Genomic DNA, 25,676 nt, shown 5'->3' on the forward strand with positions numbered 1-25,676 from the left:
TTACGACGTGATTGCCAAGGTCTCCGCTCATCGGGTGCCTAATCACACAAGGCACGTAATGCCACAGCATTGAATTACCGGAGCAACTCGGGTTTTTTAATATCCAAAGAGAAAAACAAATTTGGCCATGATTACGTGACCAAATTGATGGTTCCGCATTCAAGTCCACGCCGGGTGTATTTTTTTATTTGTCCTCACAGCGGTTCATGCTTCAACCGTATTGACGGCAATGAAATAAAGTCACAGAAAAACAATCTTTGCAGCTTCCAAAACAAAGATTAAGATTTTTTTTTTTTAAATGTAAAATGAAAATCACTTTCTCCGTGGAAATTCTGAATCTGAAAAAATGTTTTTAGTGTAACCAGATGGCATTAAGTATGGCATTGAATCCTAGAAACAAAAATCTGAAATGATTTATTTTTAGAAGTCATTTCTTTTGTTTGAAAGAGTTGCCTCCTTGTGTAAACCTGTTATCGGAAAAGTTGCAACCTGACGCCAATTTTTTCTTCATATATCATCTCCATGAAGGTCAGTCATTGCAAAAATGATGATAAGACATGAATCTGGGACTGAAAAACATTTCCAATTTGTTAGGAAATACTTTAAAAAAAAATTCTTGACTCTCCACAGATTTTGTACACAACCGCTGAAGTGGTGTCAGGTTGCAACATTTTCCCCCTGTTATCAAGTAGTGAGATCAATTTGAGCACAGCAAGAACCAAAATCAGATCAAGAAAATAAAGACCTTTAAGATTCAAGTTTCATCATGACCACATATTGAGGAAAGGCTGCAGCATGAAATTTGGCTGGTACAGAGTAGCAGACATGCAGATTTCAATGAACAAAGAGAAACTGCAACACACACAAAAACTGATTAAAAAAAACCACATTTTGAATGTCTGTCTTTCAAAGCTAAGGTTTTATGTCCCAAAGAAATCAAAGTTATACTGGAGCATCGAATTCACTGTGGACTGATAAAGGCCTGACTTTTAATGAATAAATATTTGACAAGGTAATAGATGTAGCCAAACATGTTCAAGGCCAATGATTGGCTGCTGAGTTTCTACCCTAATCTGGGTCCAACTGTCTGGCTACGCCCGACTGACCACACTAAGCCCTTTGATGCATCAACTTGCGAAAAGAGGATTGTAGCGCCACACTTGCTTGGATGCAAATATCACCTGTGATTTTCCCCCTTTTTTTAGGGGGGGGGGGGGAAGAATCAATGCAATATGGACACTTATTCCAAAGTCCTTTTCTGATTTTCCAATCCACATTATTTACACTGTTACTGTTTTGAAGATTGCATCAGCAAAGACTGGGGAATGCTGTAAATACCATGCCTAATAATGGCTTTTCAGCCCAAACTATGTCAAAGTTTATATAAAGGGTCCTGTAATCTGCAGTGCGGGGAACAAATACAGCACTGAAACTTTAAGTTGTGTTCATAGGAGGCACTTTTGGAGTAGCGGTACCTTTTTTTTTACTCAACTTATTGAACCTTTTCTGCGAGGTGCAGCAGAGACGCCCTCAAGATGAATCACCTGATTAAATGGCAACACGAGGAAGAACTGGGTACGAAAAAAATACCTTGATCATAAAATGAAGACCTAATGCCGTACCTTACGTGAAGATCTAACGCCGTAAACATTCGTGACAATAATGGAGAACATAATTATTCACGGCGCAGGGTTCATGTTTCGGATGATGTATCAGTAAAAAATGGCGATTATTAACCAAACTCTAGGAACACTCTAGAGCCATATTCAGACGGATCGGAAAAATAAACAACAGGATGGCAAAAAGCCTCTAATTACTAATAAATATAACGAACAGATGTTCATTAAAAATTAACCGCCACAGCCTGTGGTATTTCCATACCAATGCAGCAGACATACATAACGACAGGACACCTTCTATGGATAATTAGCTACTGGGACGTGTGCCTGCAAGAGCATGAACATTTATCTCCTCTGAAAAAAAAAACAATAATAAATAAATATAATATTCCTGCATGAATATAAGAATATGGGCTGCCATGCCTCAGTGACTGTAAATGGAAAAATGATTTGTTGGCCATCGCGCCATTTTGGAAGTACAATATACATGTAAATTTTGATTTCCTTTTTTTTGGGGGGGGGGGGGACACCTTAAATTCAAGGGTTTTTTTTATCTCTCAACTTCATTCTTTCCAATTTTCAGAACATGACTTTTAAAGCTCAAATTTAGATTTGTTTGATGTAAACATGCAAGTACAAGGCCGTTTAAAAATCCAAAATTCTAAAATCCTGTTCCATCTTTTACATCAGTGAATTGGTGTGTTTGGGGGGGGGGGGGGGGAGAGGCTGTCGTATTTATTGATTTGAATGGCCAGCATGGACCATACAGACGACCTGGTCCGATTACGCTCAGTAGTCATTAAACACATCTCAACCCTCGGCCATGGACTGCATATCGGCTGTGTGTGACATCATTCTTCCAAGCAATCCCATACTGCCAAGCCTGTGTGCATCCGTGTACAAGGCAGATGGAATTAAGGTAGTTGGAAGGGGAGAAACAAAAAATGAAGAAAGAAAAAAGGCTGGTCACCTAAATGACATTTGCGACGCCGATCCCCTCCACTGTATAAGAACCTGCACGGAACCACAGATTGATGCGAAAATCAATAGAAGCGCGGCCTTTCCTCAGTATAATTGCTTGTCGCACTAATGAATCAATCTAGATGCCCTATTCTTTCTCGTAATCAAGGCCCCCACCAAACCATCCCCTCCTAAATGTATTAGGGTTTTTAATGCAATTACGGCAGATGTGTGCAAGGACACGGCAAGCCAGAGAGTGAGCCCAGCAGGGGAGCTGCCATATTGAATAATTTGCTCCTGAAAAAGCAAATAAATTATGAGGCAGGAGGTGAGGTAAGACAACATGCTAAGAATAAACAAGTGCCCTCCAGAGGACACGGATGATTTCTTCTCTCTGCTTTTCCTTTCTCTCCCCTTGGACTGAGTGTAAGGGAAATCAAACCACACCGTTTCCAAGATTTTGCCCAAGTGTCGCGATGTCTGAATGTGGCAGTCTTCGATCATAATGTGCCTTAATAATTATCAATGTCATCATTGGATGCAATTATGAGACCACACTCAGAGCTGCCCCTTCTGCCCCACCCAACACAAGTTGACTCAGTTTTGTCCAAGTGTCTGCCACCCTTGACAGCAATTGGTTTTTGTTTTGTTATTAATCTAGTGACCTCTGACCTTTAGATCCCAGGTCAGGCACACAATGCCTCTCCCTGGGTGGGCGCCCTGTCTGGGAGCAGTTAGAAAGAGTCCAGACAATTGTGGCACATCTTCCTGGGGTCATTAAAAAGAAACAAAAAACAAGTTGCCCCATTTCCCATATTGAAGAATTGGACTTCTGTATCCGCAAGCAGATTGCTTCATGATCAAATGACTATGGAAGAACAATCATTCTGAGACACCCCCCCCCCCAAAAAAAAGACAAAAAGGCAATTTACTCTCCAGTAATTGATAACTTGCCAGACAAACTACACTCATTATTCATTTATTTGTATGGAAACTAAAACCTGAACACAGACACAAAAACTCTCCGACGCTGCCTCCCCCCCCCCCCCAGCATAGAAACTACAGGGGTTGTTGTAACCAAGGAAAGGTTTTTTTTAATCTAAACTACAAGTAATTAACAACATTAATTCAAGCTACGGAGTGGGGCTTGCAGCAGTGTCATAAAAAGCTACTGAACTAGTCACGGTCTTTTATGAGGATGAGAAACTAATTACACAAATATAAAGAACAAAAAAGGACAAATTGCAAAGATGAATAGCCAACTACACAATGCCTACGTGAGTTTCCATCTTTATTTTAACAAAAAACAATAATAATAATAAAATTAGAATTGACCCACGGGACTTATTGTATGGACAAAAAAACCCATGTCTTTGATAGGGATTATCTTGTTCTTTTATTCCATTCAATAAAGGCATGATCAGAAAATTATGTGTGGTACAGCTTTAATTTCCCACAGGAAAATTAAACAAGTGAAAAATTCAGCTTTTTAATTTTCAGATGTTTTACTTATAATTTTCAAATGTCATTAGAAGGAAAATATACCCTGTATATTATTAAGTCTATCTTTACAACCTTACACAACACTTTCAAAAAAAACGTGTCCATCTTTTTATAGAATAGAGGAAGCCAAAACACGGCCAGAAGCCTTTAAAAATTTTAATGTGGGAAAAAGTTAACACAACACTCAGTCACGAAATCTGTCCTTGGAGAATACATGCATGTACCGGTAGGCCATTTTTCCACAAGAAAATATCCAATTTATTTTCAAGTACGGTTTAGACATTAACTAAACTGAAAGAAACCAATTCAGCCATACATGGCACATGAGAGCAGATGATCCATGATCACTCACACACACACAAAAAAAGCAAATAGAAACCATATCATTCTTGACTGACTGATAGCGTTAATATTACTAGACTGACTGATGACAAACCACTACAGTCCAAACAACAATCGGTAACGCAGTTTTTTCTGTTTATGACACTCGGCACGGTATGGTCCAGTTTATACATGCGTGTATGAGTTGTGGTACCAGCAATGTTGCTCGGTTCCCTGCACCCAGCATCATCCACGTACGGCCTCCGCTACGTGAGATGCCCGCCTGCCTTTCGCTCAAGCGGTGGGAAATCACACAGACTGGGTCATGCTAATATTGGCACAGATTGCCGGCAATGCAAGTTGATGCATCGCCTGGGCTTGCCCTTCGAAAAACACGAGGTGGAAAAGATGTACTGCCTGTGTGGTTGTGCCACTGGTTTTTGAACTGGTTAGGAAATGCCACGGCGCTTCGCCGTGCAGATAATGATAAGGGGAAACCTTGTACTTGTGATACCCTGGTGATGGGATACACAATTCACATGCCGCGGCGAGTTTACAGAATGTACATGTACACACATGTATGCACACAACACGAGCCATTGAAGGTTTATAGTAAAAGGTCATGGTTCTTACCTTTCTGGGCTGTATACACCTCCCGTGCGACACACTCTCCCGCAAATAGGCACCCCCACACACTGATACACCAGACGGCAGTTGGCCTCATTAACCGGTGAACTAGCTTTTTTTTCTCCCCAGACTGACCAACGGGGGACAATACCGCGCCGAGCACCTACCTCACTTCATATTCACTCACTGACTGGCTGGCTGAGTGTTGCAACACAGGCTCAGGCCACGGCACGGCATGGCAAATGCTTAGTATGCACAAGAGCATCAACAATTAAAGCCTGGGCGGGATTGCTTACACTCAAATCTTGTTTCACATTTGAATAAACACAAGTGAATGCCAGACCAAGCAATTATCACCATGCCCACATCCAGGCCTGTTTAAATTACCACTGGAAATCCTATGCATTATTTACATTCCCTAATGCAGTTCGGGGTGTTGATAATCATACCAAGAAAGAAAAAAAAGAAAAAGAAAGACACCCCCCATTTATGACCTTGTGTGATGGCATGCCTACCTTGGCCCTGCTGTTTCAGCCTCAGCGTAATATTGATTTCATCTCAAAAAAAAATTCTTGCCCTTCCACGCACCTTTGAGAAGACGCCACACAAAAGAAGGGGCAGGGCTTGAGATGCGCGGCCACTACCCAAAAGGAAGTGCTGGCTGTTTGTCTTGCATTAAACACCTCAAAGTAGTAGCTGCTCCGTAAGTGGACCACTCGGCTTCAGGTCAACGGAAATGAAATTTGAAAAAAGGGAGGTGGGATCGAAACACTGGGCTGGCATGCTGAAGCTGATTGGTACAAAAATTTCCGCACGAGAGCAGAGGATCACTGAAAAATCACAGCCATCAAAATGAGACAGATATTAATACTAATGCCACGAGTCCACGTTAACACAGGAGGGGGTCGAGTCCAAGAGAGGCGTGGACAGCAATCTTACATCCAATGGACCTCGTGGCGAGTACAGAGAGACAAGACTTATGGCAAGGTCTTACCATGGCTTGTATTCAGCACCGATTTGCATGGAATCAAGTGTTAGCGAGACTAAAGAAAGGCTGACAAACGAGAGAAAAAAAAGAGAGCCATTCTGATCACACACACAAAAAAAGCAAAATCAGGCGATGATAACTCGAAGGGTGGTTAATCACCAGGCCGGCAACAATGGTCACCGGGACCCTTTTGTGCTGCAGCCTTGCCTAATCACCTTAATTGATATCATCTGCATATGTAAATGACCTTATCTCCAAAAGCTGTCCTTGGTGGGGTATTAAGCTTCCTGCAATAAAGCAGCGGTAAATGGGGGCTGCATGTGGGAAATCTGATTCTGAATGGTTAATGGCTACCCCCTTTGTAATAACAGGTAGTTATTGTTGGGTCAGGCTGATCATGGGCTGATTGAGGGGAGGATCAAGAGAAACTGGCCAATTGCTCTATGAAGTGACCAGTACTAGGCCCTAATGGTCATCTGGGAAGTCCACACACTGAGTTGAAGTCACTAGCAGTTCCCAACTATGGGAATGTTATTGATGAGATGTCTAGACAACTCATTATCCCAAACCAACCACAGAAATTGCCTGGTAGCTGTGATTTAGAATCATCATCAGTGAATACAGTGATCATAAAGCTGAACATGATTACACCCACCTTATTTTTTTTCTGCTCAAACTCTTTCTCACTTCATCCTTTGCTGGATTATAATGTGTAATGGCATTCATGCAGTTTTTACCCACACAGAGAGAGAAGGAGAAATAACACCACACAGTACCCCATTCAGCTCACCACTGATACAATGGGCCAGATTACTTACCTGAGCCGCCCGCACTAAAATAGGTGAATTAATGGCACTTGTAAGCCATAAAGAATTTCCTATGGGTCATCAAACAAAAAAAGGGTGTACAGCCAGCGCACACACAACACTGAAAAGCCAACCTCGTTTGCATGTGAAAGGCTTCCCAAAAATTTGCTGAGTGAGTGAATGGGCGCAGGGTTTTAAGCTCAGGCCCTGTGTGTCTGCCTGGGCCCAATCAACATATGCAAATGCAATTAACCCTTCAGGGGTGTACAACTTCTTTTTTAGGGGGTTGGTGTGGGACATAGGAAACCTTGAGCTGTATTCAATCACCCATATTAACTTCTAATCAATGCGGAGGGGGAATGGAGGAAAACTAAAGCCTGGGCGCCTGAAGGGGGGTCAGTCAAGGCAAAGCTTGGGAAACTTTTTTGGAGGGGCAAAGGAAAGAGAAGGAAGGGACTCTGAGAGTGAGAGAAAGAAACTTAGTGTCTTGGGGAATCATTTTTTATATTACTTGTCAGGACTAACTTGGCTTGATTTATTGCAGTTATGCAGTGGGATCTCCTTGTAGATCAGACAATTAGGAGGTAAAGTGAACCAGTTCGGTTGCTGGAAAGTGTTTGGGTGTGTGTGGGGTCCCAGGCAATTTGCTGCAACTAGTGATAGCTTTATGACTGTGTTTTCTTTCCGTGATCCTTTAACTCTTAAGAACACAGTAAACTGTTGAAATTCCATCTGGGTTTCTTGTTTCCGCCAGACAAGTGTGCAACAATATATTACATTTCAGACAACTTTATCTTTGGCCAAATGTGATCAATTTCCTAACATTTATGTTTAAAAACGTTGAAGTAAATCATTAAAGTCAAAGAGATATTGACTTTGAATAAAACTGTTTTATTTCTTTGTACATGTAGTACACTATGTTGCTTTTGACTCCCCTATGCCCAGTTGGGTGGTGTGACTTTATGGCGTGAATAAAATAATAATAGTAATAATTGAATTGGCTGCTTCATCTATCAATGAATTAGAATAACTAGTGTAAATGTACATTAAGAAGTGCCTCATTAATGTGAAACAATGACAAAAGCCATACAGTTGAAAAGTATGCCAAGAGTGAACATTTACACTGACTACAGAGACTAAACCATGAAACAATACTTCCCACAATTTTGGCAGGATATGGACATGATACCAACAATTGAAAGATCATTAAAACTTCCTTAGTTCCTACTCGATCATTGCGAGCAGAAACTTCAAAATTTCCCCACACCACCGCAAAACCCAGCAACTGCACGCCCACGCACAATCATTTACAATTTACAAAATAAATTTTGCTGGATGAATAAGTGATCTAAGCGAATGAAGGGAAGAAAAAAAACTGGGTCAAGACAAAAAGGCGGATAGGTTGAACCATTGTAAGAACAACAAACAAAATGCAGGGTGGAGAAAAAAAAACTTTCACAACTTCAAAAGTAACTGGCTTGCATGAACATTGACGTCCGTTCATGCGTGGCACAAACTCCCAGTAAAAAGAAAAGCCTGCCGGTGCTTGTGTGTATGATAACAATAGTTTTCATCTAAAAAGCTAAGAGGATAGAAGAGACAAAAGACTTGGCAAACATTGCCAACTCGGGTCAAGTGCCGCCATGGTTACAATAGGGAGAGCTGTTGGAAATATTTTTTTTATGTGCTGTTCGGAATTACATGTGGATTTGCATGTTGGGTCACTGGCGTTGTGCCCAATTCACAAGGATATGAGTGTGGATGGTTGGAGTAAAGTCTGCCCTCTGTTGGCTGAACAGGGCAAGGTTTCCAGGAATGGTGCTTTATCAGGAGACAGGAATGCATAATGGACAATAGTGATCACTCACTTAAACTCAAAGGAAACAGGGGAACAGACTTTCAATATAAACTTTACTTTCTGTTTATCAACAGATTTTTTCCCACTCTTCAATTCAGTTTATCATGGCATCGCATCCATGATATTATAGTGAACAGAGAAAATCGTTTATCAGAAAGCATAATTTGGAATTGTTCATTGTGATCGTACAGTTGAAGCTGGATTGATTGGGTAAACTAGAAAAACCTTTACAAAACTCGAGATCTGCACTTCAATGAAGAGGACTAGTTTAAATAGTTTAAGGGAGCTTCAAATTTGGAACAGCTTAAAGAAACAAATATTGTATTTTGAAAGCATTCAAAAATCCCCTTGAAGACGTATGATCAAATCTGCAATTTTGACGTCATAAAAACCGAGTGCAGATTTCGCTCCCGTGGAAATATAGGGCACCATAAGGAGATACTGTTACATTCACTGCCCCACTCCTGATGGAGCACAGAAATACCTACGCTGTCAAAACAAAATCAACCCAGAATTCTCCGCCGGAAAAACAAAAAAAAGGGGGACAATTCTAGCCTCATTTGGGTCAGTAACTTGCCCTGTTCTTGAAAGGGTAAATCAATGGTAATTGCATTCGGGTAGACTTTTTTTAAAAACTGACTCAAATGACAGACAGTATTCATTCATATTTGGATAGGTCAGTATACATTATGGATGAGACAAAGTCGCCCCCCCAAAAAAAACACAGAGAGAGAGAGAGCGAGAAAGGTTGAGTGGAAATGGGTCTTGCTAAAACTGGGTTCATCCGAGGACAACATTGGCCGATTGTACTTTTTTTCCCCGCTACATTTTTATTTCTTTTTCTATGTGAGATTCTGCCATGGTCATGGATTATCTTACATCAGCTGCAGACAATTTTTCTCAACCAAAATATTACAGCTTCAAGGATTGTCTCGGGTTTGATTTTCTTTTCAGGAACTGAAAATACTGTTAATGTTTATACTCTTTCAAATGAAATTGACTTACTAAGCGTTGTAACAAATGAACCAAAACTGAAGGACAAAAAATTAAATTTAACAAACAACCAAAAGGGGGGGGGGGGGGAGATAAAAGACGAAAATTACGTGTAACATGTTCAGTTAACTTGTATGAGCTACTCAGCCTCTCAAAATGCCAACCGAGCCTGAACATAATGGATACTTCAAATGTGGAGGAAAATAGAGACCTTTTGTCTCTGCACGCTGGCAAGAAACCCATTAAATTCAGAGTAAATTTATGACCGCAATTTAATTTCCCCAGATGTTATCAAAAATATAAACCTGTATAAATTACAACTAGAGTACGCCATTCGGCAGTGCTTTAATGAGCCATTTCGGTGCTTTTTTTTTTGTAGGCACTTAATAGATGGTTCCACTTTTTTTTTTTGGTGTCTTTAAATTTTCCAAAACTCTGAAGAGAGACCCTAATGTGTGGGGCGCTAATCAGTATTGATTTCAATAGCTAATGCCTTTTTTTCTTTTTTTTTCTTTCTCCGGTTACCCCGAAACATTAACATTTTGAAAATTCGTATTGATTTTATCCTGTAGGTTTGAATTTCACCTTTTTTTTTCTCTTCTTCTTCATCGGCAGCGGTGCACAGCGCAGTCGCAAATTACGGTTTTTCTATTTCATTTTGTGTACAATTCTTCAGGCAGTGTAGAAGCATCTGGTGCAACAAATGTCACAGATTTTTTTTTTTTCCTTCCTCTTTCATTGCCAAACAAATTATTTCTTGTAGATTTTCAAAACTGGCAAGTGGGCCAGACGAGAACCAGAGGGGATACACTTCAGGGGTGACAAAATACTTCTTAAAATCTGACTGCCGTACGGTTGTGAGAAAACTGATCAGCTTGGCATATGAGCCAAAGCACAATTTCCAATTTCATGTACTTAGTTACTTACGTGTCTATATTACTTCCATACTTTTGTTTTCTTAAATCTAGCTTATCCTCCTCAAATATTCCTCAAGGAGGATACTTAGCTGAGACATGTCATTTTTTTTTCTTTCATCTCGTGATATATCAGAAGTGCTTATCAATAACAATCAGCTTCTTCCTTTTTGGCAGGCAGGCCTTTTCAACTTGAGAAGGGGGAAAAAGAAGGATAAGTTAGCACACTGGGAGTAAGGCCTGACCAACTTGTTACAAAGGCAACGGTCCGACGAGACTGCCCACAAAGAAATCACTTAACCTGATGCCTGCGACTGCTCGACCGAAGGCTGCTGTCGTACAGAGTGTTGTGATTTCCCTGAGTGGTGGCCGATGCGGTCCGGCCGCGTGCAAAACACGGCAAAAAAAAAAGCTTCGGCCAACGATCTCCGCTCATTTACCCACTTCTCATTAATTTGCATCAACTGCCACCAGGAAGGGGACTTTAAGGGCATCGCCACGGCAACAAATGACTGGGAGAAGATAAGCCCGTTTTCAGCCCGAGTTATTAAAAGCTGAGAGGCAGAAAGAGAGAGAATAGGGTGAGTCTCAGCAGCTTCAGGGAACCAAGGTGCTTCTCTTACGACACAGTGGTTTTTTTTTTTTTTTTTTAAGAGAGCTGGGAGAAAATTGCATTAGGGTCATAAGTATAAATAAGTCATTTCTGAGGTAATAAATGAGCCCGGCACGAGCAGGGGACAGGATGCGGGCAATGGCTTTAATGCATCTGGCATAACAAATGGTGTGATAATGTACACTTTCGTTCGGGCCTGCAACTGTCTTTTTATATGTTAACATGTTCGCAGAACTCCCCAACCCATGTCAACCAAAATCTGAAATTAAAGTCAACTTGTTTGTGTCCATCCCTTTTATACCGGGTGGGTACCTCTTCCAAATTCCAATGTTCATCGTATATATCCAAAGGTATTGTTTGTACATGTTTTAATGGTTATTTACACCAAATGAAAATCGATTGATGACGCAAACTACATGAAGTGGTTGTCATGGTGTAAAAAAATTCACATATACACCTGAGACATTTTACCCATTTGTATTGGTCAAGAACAAAAAATGTACATATAGGCCTACACCTGAGACATTTTGCCCATTCGTATTGGTCAAGAGCCCGTCACGTTGGTGGTTTTTAAACTGCTAGCTGATAAAACACCGGCTGCTTTCAAACACAATTCCTGCGTTCTGCGCCACATACGCGCAGTACGTGCTGTGCACGCCAATTTCCATATAAGGAGATTCTTAGCACTTCACGCGTGAGGAACTTACCATTGACATGGCCAGAAGGATGTTTCGCAAAGTATGGAGCACATTGTTGAACAAAATCATTGGAAATTTGTGAATTATTTAATTGTTTTGATTTTTTTGACCGAAACGTATTTATGAATGGCAGTAAATATGTGCTTGGCTGATTTTAAACAAACTTGTATGTTTAAAACCAGCTAGGGGCCTAGCCTCGGATAATGGCCCTCAGGCTCCTAGCAGGCTTTAAACATACTTGTTTAAAACTGGCCAAGCACATATTTATTCCCTTACATGTATTTATAGGTAATATACATGTACAACAGTTCCTTTTGTTGTAATTTTCAGAAATGGATGGATTTGGGGGTTAGTATTTTATAGCAAATATTGTTACAATGACCTGTAAGTTTTGTGTTCGTGGATGCTGGAAAACCCAAGAAAAAAAAGAAGTTCTTCTTGTAGTCAGGTTCCCTGACACTACTTCAGACAAATGGAGCAATTTATACTCGTAGGGGAACTGTCAGGTCAGGGAACCAGCTCAGCTGGCATGCACCCGTTCACGGACGTATAACCGATTGCAAACAGAATGATAAATCGGGGGCTGTATTTGAAAAAAGTCAGGTTTTTTTTTTGTAATGATGGTCCGTCGACCATCATTGGAAATTGATACAAAAATTCCACTTTTTTGGAAAATGACAGCACACCAGGTGCCATGATTTCACAGGATGCTTGAGACTATTATTCACTTACCTTCAAGTAAGGTATTTTATAACAGTTTGGTACATGATGTTTAATTTGTTGATGTTTGCAAATGTTGTATAAATTAAAGCACTTTTGGCACTTAACAGACACAAAGTTTTTGAAAAGTGAAAAAAAAAAAAAAAAAAACTTTTATTTTACACACTTTATTCATTTTCACCTATGAAAAGTCTATACACAAAGTCACTTTACAGGGGAACAAATGTCACATTTAGTACTTTTTCTACAGCAAAATACGGTTGTCTTTGAACATTAGGTCATATATCAACATGCTCTTCAGGGGGACAAAAATACAAGTTTCATTGTAAAATGCATCTACAAATTAACAATTTACTGTTCACCTACAAAACACCTGCATGCGGTCATGTCACACAACGGACACTTGTTATTGCTAGAAAGGGTATAGGGCTTATACATCACTATGGAAACCATGGTGTGAAATATTGAAAAATTAATAATGTAAGCGAATATGCAGAGTGTATGGTGTAAACTGAGACCCACATACATGTATAATGAGATTCCAATTTAGGTAGTGGAGATGTGATTAAATAATGAAGAAAAAAAAGAAGGAAAAAAAAAACAGGCTCGGTACTCATGTTGCAGTGACGTTTCCTAACATACTTTTTTTTCCCTCGCACACTTTTTCGTCACACCTTTTTGATGATCAGGACCTGACATGGACAAAATTAAAGTTGCTTTCTAATTAAAAACCAGGGGGGGGACCATTTGCCGTAAACCAACAGAGAAGGGGCAAAGAAAAACCAATCCAGGATTTCTTGCAGAAGCCAACAACAAGGGGAAAAGTGCAGGGACAGCATCTATATTAATCCCCGACTCGAATGAAAGAAAAATCTTCACTTAGGATCCCTCTCTCTACGCCCCGCCTGGGCCCTCTTTTTTTATAATTGTTGGTAAGGAGCGCTGGCCTGACTAAGGCACATGCAAACTTAATTACCTAGCCCCCCATCACCATGATCATCTGATATATTCAGGTCAGGCAAGATGAAAAATGATACGGGAGTCGTTGATAATGAATTTGCACACACACAAAAAGAGAGAGCGCGTAAAGGGGGGAGAGAGAGAGAGATTGTCGTTGGTTTGGTTTGAAGAAACCAAACTAGCCAGGGCTGGGGCTTGCTTGGCAGACAACTGCAGGCCCAGGAAAGCCAATTAGGAAAAGAGGAGTGAGCTTGCAACTGCACTGGGAGGTTTTTAAGCTGTAGATTGAAGGCAAGGCACCTTATGGCAGAATGCATGTAATGTAAACAACCCGGGCCATTAAAGCTGGCAACCCATTAAAAAAAAAACTGGACAAGCCCTCTTTTTTCCCCCAGCTTCCAGTGCCGAAATTACTGGGAATTAAACCAGAGTTATAAATCTGTTAGTTGATTTGCTTATGGGTTGATTATACTACAGACAACTGGAATGTGGTCTTGTGCCTGACGACCTGACTACACTTGACTACACAGGTCCCCAATAACAAGTCTGGTAAGGCAGCCAGACTAACTCCTTAATACCTCGGAGGGATGACCTTAGTGCAAGGTCAGACCAAAACAGCAGTTGGGCAGAAGGTACACAAATCTTTTGGCAGCAGACATGCCACCACTGTGTGGTAATCCAGCTGGCAGTGATTTCCTCTCCTGAGTCATTAAAAGATCCAGAGTGATAGAGCCCTGATCATCAGCAGGGATAGCATGGGGGTGGTTGTCCCAAAAAAACAGGGGGGTCGTGGAGGAAATATCACTGGCTGGGTTTTGTCTGAAAAGGAAAAGGGCCCAGTCTTCCATAATATAGACATATTCCGAAATAGAACCCTGTCAATTGATTACTCTTTCAACTTGTTCCAGTGTCACTTCACTTTATCGGATTGGCCTAATCTGGTCGGCTGTTTTTGACCAGTGAAGGCAAGACTTTTCTTTTCTTTTGCTTCCATGTGTGCAATTCCGTATATTCGGACGTACATGTCAGAGATGCTGTTGGAAAAGTGAAGGTGATACATCACTAATACATGTATTAGAAAACAATTACAGACCAAACTAAGGTACCACCACCTTAACGACCTTGTACATCCTGGGGTCTGGACATAAGTAGAAAATTGGATTTTGCGGAATTGCCCATGTGCTCAAAGAACAAATCTAACGAATGTAGGCCTACATATATTATGTGTACTTTCTGAAGTGAAAATATGTCTTTGAATTGCGCAGAACGTTGCGACACCACTGTTATCGTGAGAGATTAGCAACACACTGGTTTATATTATGTACTGTTTGAGTACTTTTTTGGAAGAAAAGTTCAACGTACGTTTACATAAATACATGTAGATGGCCTGATAACACATTTTAACTTGTGACTTCTTAACAAAATCCCCCACTTTAAACTTCCGGACAAATCCAGTTGGTGCCTTGCATAACATTTAAAGACTTAAAACCACAAGGGAAATTTGTTTTTTTTTAAGTTTTTACCACAGGATCCCCAAAGAGCTGGAATCTGTATGGACCTAAAAACGTCTGCTCCAAACGAAAAAGAAGAAAAAAATCTTTGTAAAAACATTCAAGTTGTAAGCACTGAGCGGCCTGACTCACCCTAAATTGGATACGCCACACTCTACACCAGTACACAGACAAAATCATCAGCAATTGCAGAGTAAAAATAATGCGCTCTGGATAATGTTACAACTTCTGTTTTCACAAAGCCACCCGGAGAGACTTCATTAATATCTTCCTTGTACAAGAGTCCCAAGCCTCTTTTTTTGTCTTCTTCTTTTTTTTTTTTTTTTAGTTTTTATTCACCCTAACCAGAACAGACGGATAACTTATAAAATAATGGCGGCAAATGACCGGGATTCGAAGGATGCACGGCGGAATTTTGATTGAATATGGACAGGGAATTCTATATATTTGTCCATATCCATTAAGAATGAAGTACGCGCCGGGTGTCATCTTACGCCAAATGCCTCTCTGCCAATAAAAACGGCAGATCATGCCAATGGTAGCCTTATTATTATTATTACGACGCATTTCCCAAAGAAAACGCATCTGCGTATAGGGGAGAATGCAAAAAATTAAAATGGGGAAAAAAAAAAAGTAGGTCAGATATTCTTTGTATTTCTTGGACGGAAAATTAATACCTGCCACTGCTATTAAACATCAATGTTCTGATTTGTCAAGGTAGAGTGGGTAGCAGTAACCAAACTTGCATGAAATGCCAAGCGAGGGAAGGGGACGGGAGGGGAAGGGACGGAGGGAGGAAGCGTTGAAGAAGCTAGGCCGGTAAGATTGCGGCCATGTAGGCACGGCATAGGTTCATGCGCCATTACCATTACATGCTAATGCACGGCGTTCTGCAAACACGACTGCCCCACTCTCGCAACTGTGTTTTGGTTGAGATCTTAAATGTAGTCTGCATTCGGCTGCTATTTTTTTTTTTTTTTTTTGCATTGACTGTTATCCAGGTAATGGGTTAAACGGGTTAGTGTCGGTATACCCCAAGGCATATGGTTGCAAAATGAAATAACTGTCATTAATAAAAAAAAAAATGGGAGTCATTTTATCCACAAGTTTACAATGAAATTTCCACGACTGTTCACAGAAACGAAAACGTGTAGCAAACATTTGCAATTCACAAAAAGCTTTTTCAATTGCTTGCGAATGCTGTTATAAAATATAAGACATTCTCATTTCATTTTAATTAGTGAGTACTTATTTAACTCCAAATGTAGGTAGAAATGGAAAACACCCCCCCCCTAAAAAAACCCCAATTAATTAAAAATAAAATCAGGCAAAAAAAAAAAACACCTTCAAGTTATAACCACATGGGCGACATAAATATAAGAACAATAATTTACCCCTTTGTTGTGTTCTGTGCACTTGTGATCTCACATAAAGAAACCACTGTACGACAGATAATTATCATACTCGGGGGAAAAAAAAGCATTTCTCTCAAAAATGAAACAGCCATTTGTTCATTAGTGAATTAGCGGCGCAAATTTACAGGAAGCCGCACACCCTTCACAATGACAGGCGCACAAAGCAACATCATAATTAAAGACTATATTTGACTGGCATATTGCCATGGCTAAGATATTACTTACCACACGTATTCCTTATCTGTTTGTGCAGAGTATGCCCAGTCAAATTCGGTCATGAACATTATTATGTAGACTTACATGCACATGTGTATGGCCTGGCTTCTTAAAATGGCTTAATTTTTGGTATAAAAATGATAACCAATTTTGAAATTTTGAAGAAAAACAAATTCCTGGGGGGGGGGGGGTGTTTGATTATTGAAGAATTTCTATTTCTTCATTGGTTCAACTTTTTGCAGCAATTGGAAAGATACAATCACAGTTCCTGTATCATGTTCTAGCTCAGTCTATAACACAATTTAATCCAACACCCCTATTCTATGGGCTCCGGGATCAAGTATCCCCTCAACGGTAAGGAAAGGAGAGTTGGGGGAACCACTTGCAGTACCGTACCAATCGAACGCATTTCTGATGATGCCTGCCGCTCATGAGAATAATGTATATGGCTTTGTACACATTTAGAATAAAATAAGTTGTGCACGCACAAACAAGTACGCGTATGCATTGTGTCCCCCCCCCCCCCACCCCCCAACTGGAGCTCTAAAAGTGGTAATAAGCATGGAGCCAGTAGAATGACCCCTCTTTTCATAAGGGGTAGGTGGGGTGGGGCGAGGGTGGGGATGGTCGTTGGGTGGGGGTGGTCGTGGGGTTGGGTGGTGGTCGTGAAATTGGTGTGGGGTGGTCTTGGGCCTAGGGAGGGGTGTTGGTTGTGGGGTATGGATGGGGTGGGTTAGCAGCGGGGGCAAGAGTAGGGTGGGGTGTGGATAAGGGTGGGGTGGGGTGTGGATAAGGGTGTGGTGGGGTGGGTGGGGTGTAGGTGGGCATGGGGGTTCCTGGAATGGGTGGGGAGTGGAGTAATGGTGTCATGGAGTGGAGTAATGGTGTCATACTAGGACACATCGAAAGAACATATTTCAAGACAGATCATTAGATGCCTGATGCAGCAGCTACATGTAGCAACGGCAAAGCTATTACGGCACCCTTCTTTTGAGTCTTTTATAATCCTATTCCCTCCAACAATAGAGTTTTTAAGTAGACCTTCCCAGGGACCTGGTGATAATGATGAGTCAATTACTAATCAGCCAAGCAAGAGCCAGCGCCCCCCAAAAATATGCAAAATCATCCACAATGTGTCATATGCAAGGGGTGATCTCCGAGATGTCCGGATGTCACCAACCCTGGCATAGTTTGCTACCCCTTCCCCCTCCTCGACTCTGCTCCAAACCATCACTCAGTGCAACAATCAGCTCTACAACTGTCTAGTGATGATGACTGTGAAGGGAAGGGGTCGGGGAGTTGAGGGTGACATCCACAGAAGAATAGCTGCTGAGCTAGCTTAAGCTGACTAACTAGGACAGGTGGGAGACGCTGTCTGTCTGTGGTCTGACTAGATCCCCAGACATTGTTTGCGCCATCCAACCCCGATTATTAGCCTAAATTGCCTTAATCATCGGACAGCACTTCTGCAAAAAATTACATGTAAAGCCGTGTCCGCACTGGACTTTTTTTTTGAAGGTTTTACCGAGACGATGGTAAAGTGAGAAATGGTCAAATGTGACCGCTGTCCGCACTTGGACTTTCGACACGGGAAAATTTACCCAGACCGCGTGGTAGAAGTAACCGAGCTGTCACAGTGTCAGTATAATATCTCACCGTACACAGAAAACAAATTGCCGATCACTTTTTCAGCCGCCGATACGCACAGTAATATTACACACGCCATTTGCATGCACAACATAATCATTTACACGATATTATTTCATCTTGACACGCTAAATCTTGACGAAAAGGCCTATAATTCTGACGCATTTGTGATGCACGTCGTCGAAGCCATGCCGCTGTACGATGTTCCGTGCGGCAGCAGTGCCATCAGTATTCGTTGGTTCCCATCGCATGCTTACAGAATCGAAGCTATGATGTGGGCCAGGAACCAGTGACTACGGCCTACGTACGGTACCGGACCATGATGTTGCGTGCATGACTAAACTAGCGTATCAGGACGAATTTGGATTATAGAAAATAACATACATCGGTGGAGAAAGAGAATTTCCGCAAATTAATTCTCAGAAAGTGATCTCTCTTCTCTGTGTATGTATTTGTCCGTTTAAATATATATTTCAACGAGATTTTACCGCTCGGACTTGATGATACACCGCAGCGTGTTTCTACAAAATGTTCGGCCACTGCACGTGCAGGTTCGTGCGGTCTCTGTATGCATAACATGGCGCTCGGGCCGGATGTACGCTTTCCTGAGCCGCTTTTACTGACTCGCACTGTCCGCACTGGACTTATCGTCTCGGGAAAAGTGACCTGGTCAGTTTTCCTGGGCGCGTGGGAAGTTTTCCTGGGCAGCAGTTGGCCAGTAAAAGTAACCGCTGGACTCAGGAAAAGTAACCGAGAGGAAAACGTCCTAGGCTGTCCGCACTGGACTTAAAATGGGAAAAGTTACCATAGTCTCGGTTAGTTTGACCAAAAAAAGTCCAGTGCGGACAGGGCTTAAGTCAGTTTCAAGTCATTCAAGGGCAGCATAGGGTGCGGCAAGACAGTGTGGTTAGGGTTTGATACCGAGAGGGAATCAAAAGGCACAAGATCAGTTTTTCTGCGGTTTACTCATCCAGAAACCCATTCCAATAACCACAACCATTTTAGGATGCCCGCATTGCAGCAATTACTAACTAAAGAGGAAATGTACATGAAAGACATTACCAAGATCAATTATAAACTTGTAAATATTTATATTAATTAATCACCTATATATTGAACAAGCTGATTTACCCGATCATAGATCGGGTAGGGCGCAGTGTTGGGGATGCAAATGTGGGGAGTTAAATGTTAATGGGGGATATAGTTGGGGAGACATGCAGTTATAGAAAAGCAACTTGTTTCTGTGGTGTGATCTGAGGCAATTTCTGACCACTGAAACCAATTGGAGCAAAAGATCATCTTTGAAAGTTTTGAGTTTGGAGTAATTGAATCAGCCGTATTCTGAGCAATAGAATCATTATTGTAGGCTACAATATTTTTATTCGGGGAAGAAAAAGTGGGGGGGGGGGGGACCCAACAATGTCCCCTGCCTCAAAATGTGTGTGTGTGTGTGTGTGTGTGTGTCGGGGGGGGGGGGGGGGGCTGGGTTCCCCCTGTCTCCCGTCGATTTACGCACATGATAATTATGTACCGTGGCAACTGTCTGTAAATGTTGCCGTTGGTCTGTTCAATTGGCTTTTTGTGAGGCAGTCGCATTTGGAAAACGTAGTGAAAAGGATACTGTAGTACACAGGCGGAGGCTGGTTGTACAGTTTTGACAATAAATCATAATGCAATAAAACGTGAAGGTGTCATTTAAAATGAAAATGTTGAGTGTTACCATAAAATTACAAACGGTCTGAATCACGGAGGAAGGTCATAATTAAGTTTCAGTATTGAACTCTTCAACAAACGTAAACTTGAACTTCTTACGATTTGCGTGACCGTCTGCGAGGAAAAAGTCGATTCAACTTTTATTCAAGTTGGTTCAACCATCTATATAAGAGCAAGTTTTACTCGGCCTCCGAGAAATGTTTGCTCCTGAAAGGATCCGAGACCGCGGCTTCACGTCCGTGGAAAATGTGGGTGTCTTCCGCCGGGTGGGACACTTTTTCGTCGATTTTTTTGTGACTTCGTTTAAGATCGCGATATTTGAAGCAATGCATCGATCCTTCGTTGACCCCAAACAGGCCCCCGAAATTATAACGTGACGTGACCCCAAACAGGCCCCCGAAATTATAACGTGACACTGAATTATACGTGGCGGGCAGCGAACTCACAACGCTCAGCCTTGGTGGTGGAAGCATGGAGCTGTAAACACATTATGGAAGCAACAGCACTCTACACGTCACGCGACGTCACATGCTTTCGCTTCAAATAGCGAGCACCGTAGACCCAACCTCGTTTGCAGGGTGTGGAGCAGGCTGCAGTACGCGTTGCCATCGACAGTTTTGCATAGCCCGGAAATACTACGCAGTGTAGACTTTCGATTGGTCAGACCGCGCAAGGCATACTTAATGTGTAGTCCTTCTGAGTATTCGTTGCACTCGGCGCAGGGGCGGCAAGCGAAGCACATGAAAGAGTAGGGGCACTTGGTGGCCACGCACCATGGAGAAAACATATTTTACCAAGGTCACCCCATACACAATTTGGTGAACGCTTTTGCAGAACGGCCGAGTAGAACACGTAAACGGAACCCCTACGTCGAAGCCGCTGACCTCGCACAGTCTAGACACGCAGAAAAGCCAGCACAGGGGGCGGCCAGGCAGTCAACGTGAAAGCGCACACGACGGCAAATTCCTGCGCAAAATGCAGTCACGAAAAATAGTCGAAAAGGATCGCCGGTCCGTACGGGAAAATCAGGACGACCCGGCGTGTCCGACCCGGCGGAAGACACCCTCCGCATTTTTCCACGGACGTGGAGCGATTTTGGCGCCGCGGGAGCCCGATGTCTCGGATCCTTTCATGAGCAAACATCGTCTCGGAGGCCGAGTTAAACTCTCTCTTATATATATAGATAACTTTAACATGTACTTTTTTTTACATAGTTATGGGATATGTGCATTTTAATAATGGGAAGGAAAGGTTAGGGTTAGTGTGGCCTAGCAAGCAGGAGGTTGTGGGTTCAAGTCCAACCCGAAAAGCTTATGATTTTTGTTGTCACAAGTTTTTTAGGCAGCACATTGCTAATATGAATTGTTGAAGGGTAAAACCCAATACATGTATTAACATTAACAATTCAACATACAGCCGACTCAGACATCTAAGACATATAACAGTCAGAAGAAAAGAAAAAAACAACTCACGTTTCCGAACAGTTTTAAACGACGAGGTACAAAGATTAATTGGCCAAATCAGGCCAGGAAATACATGAAGGGCGTGCCGTGATTATCATAAATCAAAACCTCATGCTCGCTTTGCATTGCCATGGTAATGAAGACTTTTGAGGAGGCAGAGTCAGGTGAGTAATCACCATTTTTAGAAATTCATTTTCCCACTCCAAGTCTCAACGTGACATTTACCTGCCAACAGGTTTTTCCCCCCCAAGTGACAGAGTTTCTGTTGTTTTTCAAACACGACGGATTTGAACTCTACGATTCGGGCGGTCCAAAAAGTGTGCGATTTGTAGATTGTGAAAGCTACCAGCGTTTCTTTTCAAAAACAACGAAGCGTGGTTTGACACATGGGATTTGCTGTGATAGACCCAAGGAAGGCACACCTACCGACAACACAGATCACAGCCGCTCCAGAAAAACTTGACCTAACACTTCCTCCTACATATACTGTACATGTACATAGTAATGAAATTGTTGGATTTTTTTTTTTTTTTGCAATTTAATTGGAAATATTCGTTCGCAGCCGAGATGAAGTTGCAAACTATTCCCCGCACGGACGTGAAATTTCATGTTTATGATATGTCCTTCAAGAAAACACAGTGAGCCAGAACATTTCTTAAAAGAAATTCAATCAGCCATTCATTGTCAACAATCCTCGGATACACTACAGCCAATCAGAAGAGGCTAACCTGCAACCACAAATATAATCAGTCGGAATCATGTCCAGTCTTAATTCGATAAATGCCAGTTTAGCCAGCCTCATCCCTTTTTTTTTTTTACCCCCTACTCTCAAGTCTCTGATTCTCCCCACTTCTATTATTTTTTTTCATCCCTCCTTTGACTCGCCAACAACTTCAACTTTTCATCACGGTAATTAATAGAGCAATGTGATAGGAGCCACGCTAGCCTGACCCCTCACCCCGAGCTCCGAGGAAATTGGGTTAGATTGAGCGGAGCCCGAAAAGAAAAAAAAATTGATGTGGGATGAAGACAAACAGCCCAGCATTCCCATGGCCTAGATTTATCTCATTAATCAACAAAAGCCAACAGCCTACAGTCATTAGGTCTGCTTCAAAGTGTAGCTTTTTGGGGGGAAACGCAGGGGATGGTTAATAACGGCCAGTTACGCTGCTCTGTTTTCTTTAATTTAATGGCCGTTCCTCTCGTCAATTTATTAAGAGGAATATGTATGTTTTTTTTTTTTTTTGTTCGCTTTCTATTTCTTTCCAGAGATCTTCAGATGACTCTAAGTGATGAGACATGAGGACCTTTCGACAGTCGGTGTAACTGGTAATCTGACGTGTGTGCGATACAGGGAACCGAAGTGAATGACGTCGGTGATTTGGACTGTATAACTTTGTACCAATTATTTGCTCCGATTGCAAAAAAAAAAAACCCCAGTACCTGCTTAGTACAAACAGTTTCTCTCTGTATCATAAAACAGAAAATTTCCAAAAAAACAAACCAAAAAAACAACAAACTCTTCTCACTAAATATTCTTAGAGAAGCAAAATTCTTTCTGTTATTTTGATGATTACTGAAGACATTTTAGGCCCTTTCGTAACTGAGCTAGTCATCGATCGTCACATATTTTACATTGTAGGTGACTACGATCTAAGCATTGAAAAATAAAAACCAACTACCATTTACAATGGGGACAAGAAGCCCAGTTGACTTTGTTCAGGCACGTAACAGGCACGTACACATGCATCTGATCAATTTCCTCCAAGTTACACTTGATGTCAGTCAGGAAGCTCGGAAGTTCAGGTTCATTTACGGCAGCATTAAACAGTCATTCATTACCGAATGTCCGCTGTTTTAGGGCACAGGAAAGCTCACTACCATAATAAAAAAAAAGGTCTTCCTTTCTCTGCACACACCGGCAACCGTACATGGGACGATGTTTCGAACACATCCGGCAACAATTCAGGTCAATATCACTTTACCACATGTGTCTACACAAATTTATGTAGACTGTCCCAACTCAGAAATGCATAATTTTTATTGATTGAATCAGACAAATGCAACAAAAATCGCGGTCGTCTGAAAGAACCATATTTTTCTATTCAACGCGACTCCGCGGGCAAGATTATAAACAATTTGACTGTTTCCAATCAACCACAGAGGGCGCTATTCCACTTTGCATTGGAATAATGTCGGAGTGCATCAGCCAATACATCACAGCAGGTGTGATATTGCTTATTTGATCTCTGGTTGATAATGTACCGCCTCGGTTTTTTTGCTTTCCAGCAGTGTACACAGCTAATGTTGGGCGAGCTTTAGTTGGATCACTGCATAGTCTGAGCCCGGAAGGCGAATCCACAGTGGACAAACACTAGGACACTGCCAATCATATTTTTTTTTTGTCTTCTTCGGCAAACAGATAATGGAGGAGTGGTGTGCAAACCGCACGTAAATGCACATGTACCGGCAACAATACACAATTAGAAGGGGGGAAAAAAATGTAATGGAGAAACACAGGGCGGCTGGCAATCATCAACAAGGGGAAACAGTGCCGGTACTGGGCGATACTGTTAATGCAATAAACCTGATGATCATCCATTGTGCACACAACATACATTTGGTTGGGGAAAGCTCACTGTGAATTAGACAGGCTACCAGTCTGTGAACAGTTTTGTAGCGGATTGTAAGGGTATCATGTTTTGGGGAAAAGAAACCAGTCAGTTTCCACTGTTTATGTCAAAAAATAGGACATCTATTATTCTGTTATCTATTATACATCGCCCCAGAAGTATGGCTCAAATGTTGGACTTCCTCTTAATTGTGAGCCTCACATCAATGCGTGCTAAATTTCCTGAAAACTTGTGTTTCCTGAATTTGTTTTGACTGTTTTTTGTTTTTACTTGATGTTCACTATGGAAGCTCCACTAATACCTGCTTAACACTCCTATGCAAACATTCATTCTGTGCCAAGTTGTCATTTCAGTCAAAATCAATCAAGTAACTGTTTTCAACAGTTAAGAGTTCCCAGCCTACATAAAGCAGGATTGACTGGCTGTGACTGTTCAAGTAACTCGATACAGCTATGCTTTGACTGTAGGTGATTGATAAGCCAGCTGTGCCCACAACTTGCCTGCTTTTGTCTGTTGACTAAATTTGACTAGTCACAGTGCTTGATTAACATATGATCTGACTGTTGTTGACTAGCCTGTATAAAAGGCATGGCAGGGGAAGAGGATTGAATTTTCGACTGTGACTTTTTAAATAGGAGGGTTAATTTACCAAGTCAAAGGTGCATGACCATGACAAAACTAGAATAGTTTTCCGCAAATTTCGCCTAAAAATTACAGGATAAACTAGAAATCTAAAATCACAGAATTCAATTTTTCTGTCGAGTCAACAACACCTCCTCAACCGTACGTAAAAGTTTGATACAACTCTGTCCATTACAAAATACTCAGGCCTTCTGACTAAAATGTCTTTTACTTACCTTCAATCTTTAGTTCCCAGGACTCAGCGCAAGGCCAATTACACAAAGGCAACAGACTCAACTGTAATTAAAAAAAAAAAATTAATAAGTACATTACTGGTAATTAGATGTTGATTTAATTACATATATACACAAGGACCCCTGTAGGGTTAAAGGTCATTGAGCAATTCCTGATGAAGGCTGAACAATAACTGACAGGTTGAATCCTATTCAAGAGGTGTGCATGTTAGTGACTACTTACTACGTGTGTGAATTAAATATAAACCGACAAAATTGAGATCAATACAACACTGTGGCCCATGCTCAAAACTACCGAATATCAACCAAACTCTGAAAAAGTCAAAACTGCTTTACTACAATCGGTCACTGTTTTCTACCCTCTTAAAATAAAAGGATTTATTGGGGTGGGGTTGTGTCCTTCCTCTGTTGAGAGACAAACACCAGATCAATCAATTAAAGTGAATCAATTAAAGTGAATCAATTAGCAACCAGATTAGTGGCCAGTAGTAGTGACCCACTTGTTATTGTAACCTGACCTAAACATGCACATGAAGGCAAAACCCATTTACATGGGCTTTTGTGTCATCATCACAGCGGATTTGCAAGGGCCAGACTGTCAAGATGGTCACACCCGCCCTCTT

General features: G+C 41.5%; 1 protein-coding gene across 1 annotated transcript in view; it reads right to left on the bottom strand.

Annotated features, from left to right (window-relative positions):
• LOC119739159 (zinc finger homeobox protein 3-like) overlaps positions 1-25,096 on the bottom strand; it is a gene marked incomplete at its 5' end in the record, with an annotated part of 82,755 nt that extends 57,659 nt beyond the window's left edge. The window contains 1 exon segment of the mRNA XM_038213990.1: positions 25,036-25,096.
• Positions 25,097-25,676: the final 580 nt, after the last annotated feature.

Source organism: Patiria miniata, unplaced genomic scaffold (assembly GCF_015706575.1).
Source record: "Patiria miniata isolate m_02_andy unplaced genomic scaffold, ASM1570657v1 HiC_scaffold_30, whole genome shotgun sequence".
NCBI classification, from domain to species: Eukaryota; Metazoa; Echinodermata; class Asteroidea; order Valvatida; family Asterinidae; genus Patiria; species Patiria miniata.